This window comes from Heterocephalus glaber, unplaced genomic scaffold (assembly GCF_053883595.1).
Source record: "Heterocephalus glaber isolate CG9 unplaced genomic scaffold, H.glaber_assembly_v1.0 deba00001547, whole genome shotgun sequence".
NCBI lineage: Eukaryota > Metazoa > Chordata > Mammalia > Rodentia > Bathyergidae > Heterocephalus > Heterocephalus glaber.
The window spans coordinates 13,626,533-13,639,819 of NW_028258340.1; positions in this window are offsets into that span (position 1 = coordinate 13,626,533).

The window sequence follows — 13,287 nt, forward strand, 5'->3', positions numbered from 1 at the left end:
ATTAATATCTACTTGTAATACATTAAAATAAAAAATTTAAGTTTCCATTTAGCCATTGAATCTAAATATCCTGTGGGCTCTCTATTCAGCAAATATCTATCCAGAATCCAAACACTTCTCAGCATCTGCACCTTCATCACCAAGGTCTAAGCTCCTCTCTGGTCTGCATTCCTGTCTCTGAACAGAGCTTACTATTTCTGCTCTCCCCACTTTGATCTGATATCAACAAGGGATCTTCTATGCTATTTTTGGAACACGTCAGGATATCTTAAAATCTTTGTTGTTGTCATTCACTTTACCTGAGATGTTCTTCTACCCAGTTCCTGCACAACTCCTTATTCTTTTTCTTCATTTCTTTTCTCAAGGTCCCATTTCACTGAGGATTTCCATGGTCTCTCTCCATACTGGCACTTCATAGCTCTCTCCTATTTTTTTTCTCTTTAGTACTTATCACTACCTATATACTATAGTATGATTTTTAATTTTTAGTTGTGTCTCCCTCACCTATATGTAAGTACCACAATTTTCCTCTTTTCTGTTCTTTACTACCTTCCTGGTGTTTAAAACAGTGTCTGAAACAGTGTGGTAACTAGTAAACCTTTGTCAAAGTAGCAGAAAAGATAAGTCTATAATGGGACCAGCCAGATTTATTCATAACTTTCTTGGGGCTAAGCCTGAGACCTCAAAGCAACACCTTGACGAAGAGACCTTCTTAGTGAAACAGACAAAGAAACCAAACTCAGCAGAGATCAGGAAATTTTCTCAAAGTCCCATAGCTCATCAGTCCTAAGCCAAGATAACTCTGAAGGGTCTGCAGCTTCACCACTGACCACTTACTACATCAAAAGTGTATTTCACTATACTCTTCTCATCTTCTTCACCTTAACCAAAAATGTGAGTCATGTGTCTCCCAGGAAGAACTGACCTATTGACTGTGAAACTGTTACAGGGACATTTGAAAGATTAAAAGCATTTTTTTCAGCTTGGATTTGATGGATATTACATGGAACTGCATCTCAGGGAAGTCAGGACCTCCAGATTGCCATGGCAACAGAGAGCAGCTGCTCACAAAGTCATTTCCTGTGGAGTGATAATCTTTTCTAGTGTTAGCTAGCAAGAAATCTACTAACAAGTCAGGATGTGACCATTGATTGTCAGTGCTGCTTCTCTTTAGACCTACATCTAATATTTTCTTTTCTTTATCACTTTAAATGTTAGTTAACATCATTATAAAATTTAGAAAAGATGAGTAATTTCATAATCACACAATCCAACACAAACTCCTCATTTTCATTTATTTTGAAGTTTATCCAAAGGCAATTCTGGATGTGTCATCTTTTAGCTTCTTTTCCTTAGGAAAATATCTTAAACTTTATGAGTCAAAGTGAACCTCAGCTGTCATTGACATTAGATCATTAGATAATAAATTTTTCTCTGTTTTTTTTTCAGTTTTCATCTTTGAAGATTGAATAAAATAAAACATGTAAAGGGTTTTTAGTGTTTAGGGGCTTCATAAGAATATTTATGTGTTCCCTTATATCTCCTTTTCTTTCATTGTTTTCTTACACTTCACAGATATATCACTACTTCCCGGGAGAAATTTTAGAAGCATATTTAAAATGCTTAATTATCAGAAAATAATACATAATGAAAGAAAACACGTACTGGAATATGGAAAATGAAGCTCTCTGTGAGGTAGGCTTCCTCAATTGCCAGTTTATACCTTTTATGTTTTATTTTTATGAGTACATTTTTGCAGTACATAACGATTACTGTGGGAGTTGGTACATGTACATAACGCATCTTAATTTCTTTTTTTTGTCTCCCTCCACTTCCTTGTTTCCCCCTCCTTCCATCACCTTGTCCCCTCCGCTTTTGCAAAACATGTCAATTTCTTATAAACTCTGCCTCTCTGCATTGTTAATTCTGATGATATAGAGTATCTGTGTCTCAGTCAACACGTCACCTGAATCTGATGGGCAACTCTCACCTGCATGGAATACAGAACCTCCGTTCCAAGAACTTCTTTAAATACACAAGTATCTCATGTCTTCTGCTCTGTAGCCAAACTCCTCAAAGCCTCTGATAGCTAGCATCCCAGCTCTGCACTTTATTAGCTGCGTGGACTTCAGTTGTTTGTTTTTTTACTTCATAGAGTATAAATGATAATAAATTCATAATTGTTGTTAGGAATAAATGAGTTAATAAATGAAAATTCTCCGCATAATAGTTGGTAAATCTTTTTTTTTCCATTAACTTTATTGGTACATTTTAAGTATACAGTACAGTTACATTCATCATTGGGATCTTGTACCCTTACATGATGTATCTTGGTTCTCAATTTTTCTCCATCCTCTGTGCTCCCTTCACCCCCTCCACCCTTCCCTATTTACAAAGATTTTGTTTCCATTTTTTCCTTTTCTCATAATTTTTCCTTTCCCTTCTTTTCTTTCCCCTACCCCTCCCACAGCCCCTACTCCTTTAGACCTTTTCCTCCTATTTCACAATATCAATTATACATTTTGATCCTTATTCATACTTTTAGTTTTTCACACCAGAGAAACTATTTGGTATATACACATGTGTGTCCTATTTATTTCACAATAGTTGGTAAATTTTGCCCACACAAAGGGTAAACACTTGAGCTTTCAGATGAAAGAAAAGTTGTAGTTGACTTTTCTCACTCTTCACATATTTTTCTTTTTCACGTAAGAATAATTAAGCTATTTCACTTTTTTAGTTTTTCTTAAAGAAAGATCCTTATTTCCACTGGAGACTTTAGGCTATTTTGTAATTCTGCCTCTGTAATCATTACCCATTTGCACACAATGTCAAAACCATCACATACAAGTACAAAAGTTTGATGTCAATGAATTTTGCCTTGTATTATACTAAAAATATGTATGAAACACTCCATAGCTTTCCAAGCACTATTCCTGACACTGGTTACTTTTGAGCCAATGATGTTGCCTTTGTTCATTGACATTCCTTTGCTTTGAGTTCTATACTCAGAGAATTATTATTTATAATTATGAACTCAAGTTTTAATCCAAACTGACATGATAAATAATGATATCATTTAATAAATATTTCATAAGTGAACATTTATTTGATCTTTCTGTATGCAGACTCTTTCTTCCTTTGTGAACTATGCATTCATTCTCACACAACCTATTAGCAAAAGGCCCAAGGGATATTGGCTGGACAATTCAGGCAGGCTGGTAAAATAAATATTTCAATTGGGTTAAGGTAGGTGAAAAGTGAACTTTTAATAATAATTTCAAACCTCATTAATAAGCATTATTCTATTTCAATGGCTTTCATAACCTTTGATGTTATGTTTTGAACTGACGTTCATGATGACTACGATCATGATGACTACATTCTGAGGCAGAAAATAAATGGATGATTTCTAAAGTGAAAGAGATCCTTGTCATTGTAAACAAACAGGTAATGTGAAGTAGTCCAACAGCATTTACTTAAACTATAATATGTGTCAAGCATACAATAAAGCAGAGCTGTTGCTACTGAAGTTATTAATCCTGCTCCAAGTATTAACCTGAGGTTATAACTTATTACCAACCACATATCTAACTTGCAAATGAATGCTCCTCACAGTAATAGTGGCAAGCAACAAGGCAGGATAAAGTAATTCTATCATTATTTGGAATCCTAAAAGGCACCACATATTAAAGACTCTATCCAATGTTCCCTCATTATAGAAGAGTAGGTGAAAGAGGAGCTTTGCTAATAATGAGAAATTCCACATAAATTAAGTGTTCATTCCATAATCTCTTTTTTTTGTTAAATACTTTTATTGGTACATTTTAAGTATACAATAGGTTTACATTTATAATTGGGTGCTTGTACCTGTACATGATGTATCTTGGTTCTTATTTTTTCCCCATTACCTGTGCGCCCTTCGCTCCCCCCAACCTTCTCTATTTACAAAGACTTTGTTTCCATTTATTTCCTTTTCTCAGAATTTTTCCTTTCCCTTCTTTCCTTTCCCCTTCCCTTCCCTCTTCCCTTACCCAATTAGACCTTTGCTTCCTACTTCAAATTATCTATTATTCGTTTTAATCATTTTAACCCTTATTAACACATTCAGTTTCTCACACTAGAGAAACTATTTGGTATTTATACATGTGTCCTATTTATTTCACTTAAGAGTATGGCCTCAATATGCATCCATTTAACTATAAATGTCTCTGGTTTCTCATTCTTTATGGCTGAGTAGTATTCCATTTTATTAAAAAAACACATCTTTTTTATCCAGTTTCCAGTTGATGGGCACTTGGGCAGTTTCCAAGCTTTAGCTATTGCAAACTGTACAGTTATAAATATGGGTGCACATAAGTCACTGTAGTATGATTCTTTTAATTTTTTTGGCAAGAGACCCAGCAGGGGAATAGCTCGGTCAAATGGGACCTCTAGTCCTAGTTCTTTGAGGTATCTACATACTGATTTCCACAGTGGTGGCACCAGTCTTCACTCCCACCAACAACAGAGAAGGGTTCCTTTCTCCCTACATCCCCGCTGGCATTTGTTATTGGTCGATTTCTTGATAGCAGCCATTCTTTCTGGGCTGAAGTGGAATCTCAGTGTTGTTTTCATTTGCATCTCTTGAATGACCAGTGATGTTGAATATGTTTTCATATATTTATTTACTGCTTTTACTTCTTTGTCTGAGAAATGTCTGTTCAATTCAGATGCCCATTTTTGAACTGGGTCTTTGAATTTTGGGGGGGGGGTCTGAATTTTTTCAGTTCTTTATATATTCTAGATAGTAGCCCTTTGTCTGAGGTACAGCTGCTAAAATTTTTTTCCCACATTGTAGGTTGTCTCTTAGCTCTGTTGGTGGTTTCTTCTGCAGTGCAGATGCTTTCTAATAAAATGGAATCCCAGGTGTTGATTCTTTGTGCTACTTCCCATGCCACTAAGGTTTTGTTCATAAAGTCTTTTCCTATGCCAATGTCTTCGAGAGTTTTAAGAAACTTATGTTCCAGCAAGTTTAGTGTTTTTGTTTTAATATTTAGATTTTTAATCCACTTCAATCTTAGTTTAGTGCATGGTGATAGGTATGGGTCCAGTTTTAATCTTTGGCAGGTTGAAATCCAGTATTTCCAACATCATTTATTAAATAGGCTATCTTTCCTCCAATGATGGTGGTTGGCTCCTTTGTCAAAGATGAGGTGGCTGAGTATGTCTGGAGTTCTTTCTGCATCTTCTAATCTATTCCACTGATCCTCAGGTCTGTTCCTTTGCCAGTACCATGCTGGTTTTAACACAGTAGCTTTGCAGTATAGTTTCAAGTTGGGGATTGTGATACCCCTGCCATGTCTCTGTTGCTTAGTATTGCTTTTGCTATTCTAGGGCTCTTCTGGTTCCAAATGAATTTTTGAATGGTTTTCTCTAGTGCTGTGAAGTATATTGTTGGAATTTCAATCAGCATTGCATTAAATCTATATAGTAGTTTTGGAAGTATGGCCACTTTCACTATATTGGTTCTTCCTACCCAGGAAAAAAGGGATGTCTTTCCATTTTCTTATATCCTCTTCAATCTCCTTTTTCAGAGTGCTGTGGTTTTCAGTGTAGAGGTCTTTTGCTTCCTTTGTTAGAATGATTCCTAGATATTTCATTTTTTTGGATGCTATTGTAAAAGTAATTATTTCCCTAATTTCTCTCTCAGTGAGTCTGTTATATGTGTATAAGTAGGCTATTGATTTTTGAGTGTTGACCTTGTATCCAGCTACTCTACTGAATCTGTCACTTAAGTCTAGAAACCTTTTGGAGGAATTTTTTGGGTATTCTATGTAAAGTATCATATTGTCAATGAATAATGACAGTTTAACTTCTTCCTTTCCTATTTATTCCTGTTAGTTCTTTCTCTTTTTTAATCGCTGTGGCTACTGTTTCCAGAACTATATTGAACAGGAGTGGTGATACTAGGCATGCTTGTCTTGTTCCTGATTTTAGTGTGAAAGTTTTCAGTTTTGGACCATTTAGTATGATGTTGGCTGTTGGTTTTTCATAGATAGCCTTAATCAGGTTGAGATAATGACCTTCTATTCTAATTTTCTGTAGGGTTTTTATCATGAATGGATGTTGGATTTTGTCAAATGCTTTTTCTGCATCTATTGAGATAATCATATGATTTTTTCCTTGGTTCTGTTAATATAGTATATTACATTTATTGATTTACGAATGTTGAACCATCCTTGCATCCCTGGGATAAATCTGACTTGGTCAGGGTGTATGATCTTGATGAGGCTCTGTATTCTGTTTGCCAGTATCTTGTTGAGGTATTTTGCATCAATGTTCATTAGGGAGATTGGCCTGTAGTTTTCTTTTTTGGTTCTGTCTTTCCCTGGTTTTGGAATCAAAGTAACACTTGCTTCCAGGGATGAATTTGAAAGTATTGGTTCCCTTTCAATTTCCTTGATGAGTTTAAAGAGTAATGGTGAGAGTTCTTCTTTAAATGTCTTGTAGATTTCAGCAGTGAAGCCATCAGGTCCTGGGCTTTTTTTTGTTTGTAAATTTTTTATTACATTTTCAATTTCACTCATTGTAATTGGGGTGTTTAGAATTTCTATATCTCCTTCATTTAACTTTGGCAATTCATATGTATCTAGGAATCTGTTCATTTCTTCTGTGTTTTCCATTTTATTAGAATACAGTTTCTCGAAGTAGGTATTGATGATAGTGTGAATTTCTGCTGGATCTGTTGTGACTTCACCTTTTTCATTCTTAGTTGCATGGACTTGAGCATTTTCTTTCATTTTTTTGATAAGGTTGGCTAAAGGTTTATCAATTTTATTTATTCTTTCAAAAAATCAATTCTTTGATTCATTGATTTTTTTGTGTCGTTCTCTTAGTCTCCATTGCATTGGTTTCTGCTATGATCTTTATAATTTCCTCTCTTGTGAGAGCTTTGGGTTTGTTATGCTCTTCTTTTTCTAGGAGCTTGAGCTTCTGCATTAGGTTGTTTATTTGAGTTCTCTCTGTTTTCCTAATATGGGCATTTAGTTCTATGAATTTCTCTCATAGAACTGCTTTCATCATGTCCCAGAGATTCCTGTATGCTGTACTGGCATTATTATTTACTTATAGAAACTGTCTAATTTCTTCCTTAATTTCCTCTGTGACCCATTGGTTGTTCAAGAGGGTGTTATTCAGTTTCCATGTGTTTGTGGGAGTTTTGCGGCTTCCTATGTTATTGATCTCCAATTTTATTGCACTATGGACTGATAATATACAGGAGGTAACTTCAATTCCCTTACATTTAATTAGACATGTCCTATGAGCTAGCATGTGGTCTATTTTGGAGAATGACCCTTGTGCAGCCAAAAAGAATGTGTATTTTGATTTTGTTGGGTGGAACACTCTGTAAACATCTATTAAGTCCATTTGTTCAATAGCTTGGTTCAGTTCTAGAATTTCATTGTTAATTTTTTTTCTAGATGATCTGTCTATTTGTGATAGTGGGATATTGAGGTCAGCCACTACAATTGTATTAGTGCTTATTTGGTTTTTCAGGTCCATTAATATATGTTTTGTGTAGTTGGGGGCATTCATATTTGGTGCATATATATTTATGATTGTCATCTCATCCTCCTGGATTGTTCCCTTCACAAGGATGTAGTGACCATCTTTGTCTCTCTTAGTTAGTTTTGATTTGAAATCTACTTTGTCTGCAAATAAGATTGCCACCCCTGCTTTTTTCTGGGTTCCTGTTGTGTGGAGAACTGTTTTCCATCCTTTTACTTTCAGTCTATGAATTTCGAGTTAGGTGTGTTTCTTGTATACAGCTGGATTTTGCTTCTTAATCCATTCTGCCAGTCAATTTCTTTTGTTTGGTGAATTGAGGCCTTTAATATTGATGGTTATAATTGTCAGATATTGACTCATCCTTGTCAAGATGTTTTGGTGTTGTTGCCTCTTTTATTTCTTATTTTTCCCCCTTTCCCTTTAGTTTCTTACCTTGCCTGGTGGCTTCCCTCTGTTGGGCTTCATGGAGTTGTGACCGTCATTGTTTTTTTCTAGGATATTGTTTAGAATTGCTTGGAGTGCTGGTTTGGTGTTTATGAAATTTCTCAGATGTTCTTTGTCTTGGAAGTATCTAATTTCCCCATCAATTTTGAAAGATAATTTTGCAGGATACAACAGTTTTCTTTTAGGGCTTGAAATACTTCACTCCCTGCTCTCCTTGACTTGAGGGTTTGTGTTGAGAAGTCTGCCGTGATTGTGATGGGCTTTCCTTTGTAGGTGATTTGTTTCTTTTCTCTAACTGCTTGTAGGATTTTGTTCTTCTGTTGGGTTTCTGAGATCTTGACTATTATATATCTAGGTGTAGATTTTTTTTGATCATAGCTTGTTGGAGTTCTATATGCCTCACTAATCTGTATGTCCAATTCTCTACCTCTGTCTGGGAAGTTTTCAACTATTACTTCTGTGAACAGTTTTTTTATGTCAATTGTACTTTCTCCTGTTTTTTCTTGGACTGCTATCAGTCTTATGTTATTCTTCTTTGCATCATCTAGCAGCTGCTGGATTGATTTCTCATGGTCCCTTACTGTTTTTGTGAAATCTCTGTTTTCATGGTCTTTAACCGCAATTCTGTCTTCTATATCTGATATTCTATCTTCAGATTCTTTTAATCTGCTCTGCATTCTTTCAGTGGAGTTTTTAATCTCCTGAATGTCTGTTTGAATCTGTTTCATGGATTCCATTTCTTTCTTATGTTGGGTGATCATGGTTTCCATTTCTTTCTTATGCTGGGCATTCCTGGCTTCCAGCATGTTTCTGAGCTCATCTATGTTTTTAATCAGTTTCTGTTCTAGAGCCTCTAATCATGTCTTTCACTCTGGTCACCATCTCTGTAGTTATCTGGGAGATTATTTCTGCTTTGAATTTTTCTAGAGCCTCATTCATCTGTTTTGTTACTTCCTGTGCTATTAGTTCAGGGTGTCCAGGTGGTTGATTATCAGACTTTTCCATCTCATTTCCCCCAGGATTTACCCTTGGTGGGGTGGAAGTCTGAGTTTGTGCCTTCCTTAAATGTCTTCTCATTTTTGTTTTTGGTACTGCTCTTGGCTTAGTTCCTGGGTTAGTACTTCAAAATTGCTTATTGTAAGTACCTTTGTTGCTTGTAATTAGAACCCTCATGGAATGATTGCTTCTCAGAGGTGTCTTCCAGATATAGCTGGTCTGTAGGTTTTCAGTCTCTAATGACTCAGAGGCTATCTCATTTTTCATTATACCAGAAAGGGCCACTGATTAGATCAATCACAACACCTTAGCCCAAGTGATACAATCAGCAACACCATAGCATGAAGTACATCTTGGAAAATGACAATTTGTGAAAGTTATTAATCTATCACCTTTAACTGTGTGTATTAAATCAAAATCAAGGACCTACCCAACATATGTTTATAGTAAATAAACTCTTCAGTATAACAACTTTACCCTTCTGGATGGGGAGTTAGAAGGACTTGGGGAGGGATGGATAGATAGGTAGAAGGATATAGGAAGCTTAGCAGTGAAGCTAGAGGACACAGGAAGAGAAGGAAAAAAGGAGTAAAAGAAAAATAAAGAAGAAATCTGAATTAGGGCCAGAACAGGAACAGAAAGGGAGATGAAGAACAATGTGGGACAGCAAGAGAGTGAGTGTGAGCGAGAGAGAAAGGAAAGAGAAAAAAAAAAAGAAGAGAAAAATAAAAATTTGAAAAGAGTAGGAAAATAATTAAAAATAAGAGCAAAAAAACTCCCAATAGTACTAATTTTGGAAATAAAAAATAAAAATGAAAATGAAGGGCCTCCTTCAGGGTATGTCTCTGCTGTCACAATAGACAACGTGGGCAGCAGTGTGCACATATAAGTCAATGAGTCTCAGCAAGCCAGTTGCAGACCCGTGAGATTCAGGCAGATTTTTGGCTGTAAGTCCCAAGTTGAGCTCCCTGTCCTCCTGTAGGGTTGAACTCTGTAAGTTTGTACTGCAGGTTTCAGCTGCCCTTCCTCTGAAGATATTCCAGGTTCTCATGGGAGGTGATGATTCTTCCAACTTACCAAGTATAGTGGTCTGGTGTCCCCTGTGTCTTTGTAGTGTGGAGCCAGGTAGCAGTGCAGCCAAGTGGCCAGAGCAGCTTGAAGGGCAGGGTCCTGCAGGCTCCCACAGTGAGCGTGGGTGGTGGTTAGGGGTCCTCACCTTCTGGCTGGTCCCCGCCCTTGTGCTTGGCCTGGGCTGGATTGGGCAGGGCTCTCGGTGACTTGGTACCTCTCTCTCCTGTGCCCTGCTGGTGTGCTTGGAGTGGGCTTTCTCTATTTTTAATAGTATAAAATCATCATGGATGACGACAGCATTTAAAATGGAAGTGTTTATTTCCTTTTAAATAACAAAGAAAGGAGAGAGAGGAAAGATGTAAAATTTATCTATTAAATATTTGCCTTTGTTCTATGCCCTCATATACCACAATAATAGAAAGCATTATAATAATTATTCCTTTACATAGATAAAAGTTTAACAAATAGAATAGGCCTTTTAAAAAGAGATTTCTCTTGAAATCAGTTTTCTGTGCTTTTTCGTTTTAAATAGTGAGGAACATCAGAAATGGTATAGTGTAGTACTATATAAGACAAACACTTGCTAGTATTTGCACTTTATTTAATCTTTATAATTTATAGAATTACAATTTAAAACACAGGAGGATTCTGATCTGTGCATTAATAACAATACTGAGGTAGTAATAGATATTACAGAGCAGACATGATAATACGCAGATCAGTGGTGAGACAGGAGGCTGTTAAAATGGACATGGACCACAGAACACTAGCCGAATTGGCTAAACTCAATAATGCAGAAAAATTAACTCAAAGAATAGAGAGAAATATATTTAATAGAGCTAGCACAGTGGCTTAATAAAAGAATGACAAATATTATTTTCAAATATAACTCACGTAGTCTCTAAGGAAAGGGACATGTCTATACCATTATGAATCCAATTATTCTAAAATGCAAGGAATGATATTGAAAGTTTTAAGGAGATGATAATTTTATATACAGAAAAATGAATCTCTTTTTCTTTCTTTGGTTGCAACTATTATTTTTAATCTACTCAGACTGTGCACAAGTTTCAGGCACTTGAAATGATAGAAAATGACTGCCTGCCTGCTCAAATTTTTTCTCATCATCTTGATTGATAATGAGAAAAATTTCTCCCCTTGGAGAGATTAAGAGTAAATGATTACAGCACGTCTTTCCAGGGATAGTCCTTTTCATTTTTTTCTCTCCTTTCATTTTCAGTGCTTTCCAAAAGCCAAATTCTTCATCCCTCGTATTTGTGGAATGCTCCTCATTTTATTTATGTAATTCTATTAGTAAAAATCCATTAAGATAGAAAAATTCATACTTTTAATTTAAGGAAGAGGGAAAGATCAGTTTTCAGTATGTACCATACCTAATGGTGGTTTATGTTATTATGAACAATCTCAGCTTCCCCCAAGCCATTTAACTATCATGCATGTTGGTCCCATACTATGTCTGTCCAACCAGCCACCATAACCATTATAGGCTTTCCTAGGATTTGTGCACCTCTAGTGATTAATATGGTAAGGTGTGCTTTTAGCTGTTATATGCAACTGGGAATTTTTTTATGTGAAAAGGCCCCATCTTTAGAAAGAAGAAAGAATGAGGCCAACTTAGAAGGAAAATCAAATCATTGATCAAAACTGATGAGGATACTGAAGCTATTAAGTAGATTCTAAGGAAGCAGAGATGGAATACCAGTAGGCCTTGAGTACTAAGTTAGGAAAAGAGAAAGGTCTTAATGTATGAGAAATATATTTTGGACCTTATTTTTTCCACACATAAACTCATTTTACTCCCTCAACTTTATATGAAGTCACCCAATTACAAATGTGTACAACAAATGCTGCAAAGTCAGTGTAAACATTGTATTATGCTTTAATTTATGGAGGTTATAAATTTGAATTTTGAAAAGGTACAGTAAGGAATACTTGTTTCTCTTCCATGATGAGAAGGATGACTTGACTGGGGAACTCAAAGCCAGAGGATTAAATGAAAGCAAGTGCTATTGCTATTTGAAGCTTTTTCACTTGGGCTCATCATATCATTTTGAATGTACCATATCCTTCTGTACTCAATTACTCTAAAATTCATGTCCTCCTTGAGCTAGAAGTACATGTAGACTGGAGCTTCCAACAAAAGTATCATAGTCTCTTATCATTTGTCTTCCTTTCATCACGGCAGCCTCAGTGTAATTGGACTTACGTAGTGACCCAGAGATCCAATAACAAAGGATGTGGTGAGAAAGGCAAAAGCAATGTCACCCTTTATGATAAAGCCTTGAAAATCAAGCAGCATCCGTTCTACCTTTTGTTTACTAGTAAGTCACAGACTCATCCAGATTAAATAGTAAAGGAATTCTCTATACTGAAGAGGGCATTGTAATGTTCTAGAAGGGCATGTTCTAGACCAGTGGTGGTGAACCTATGGCATCCATGCCGCAGAGGGATGTTTATATCATGAAAGCTCTAAAAGGCTCACTGTCACTGTTAGACAGTAAGGAAAAACACCATTACAGCAATTTTGTTTTGTTTTGTTTTGTTTTTAAGGCAAGATCTCTCTATGTAGTTCAGAGTGGCCTTGAACTCACTATATAAATCAGGCTGGCCTCAGACTCATGGCCATCCTCCTGCCTCAGCCTTCTGAGTGCTGGGATTGCAGGGGTGTGCCACCATGTCTGGCTTACAGCTGTTTTTGAAAAATACAGCAGAAGGTTCAAGGAGGTTGAATAACTTGCTGAAACTGAACAATAACTGATAAAATCAGTTTTAGATTTTTGAATGTAAGACATTTATCATCCATAAATAACTCTTCAAAACTGAGACAAAAAATTAGATGGAATTATATCATAGCCATGTAAAGTGTATAGGGAACAGGATATACTGCCAAAATTTCTAACCTTCAAACTTTGAAACTCTATCTCTGGTACCGGTGTTTTTTCTGCTGAGGGACTATCTCTGCTACCTGTCTACTAAACATCTATATCATGATTGCTTTCAACCCATGGCAGCCAGGAAGCTGAGAGAGAAAGGGAGGAGCCAGGGTTAAGAATACACTTTTCCAAGTCACACCCTCAGTGACCCATGTCTAAGCAGGCTCCACCGCCTCATAGCAGATTCAGCTACTGAACTTATCAATGGAAAAACTCACTGATGAGTATGGCATCTCCATAATTCAAGCACCTTCCAAACTCATGAGGCTTT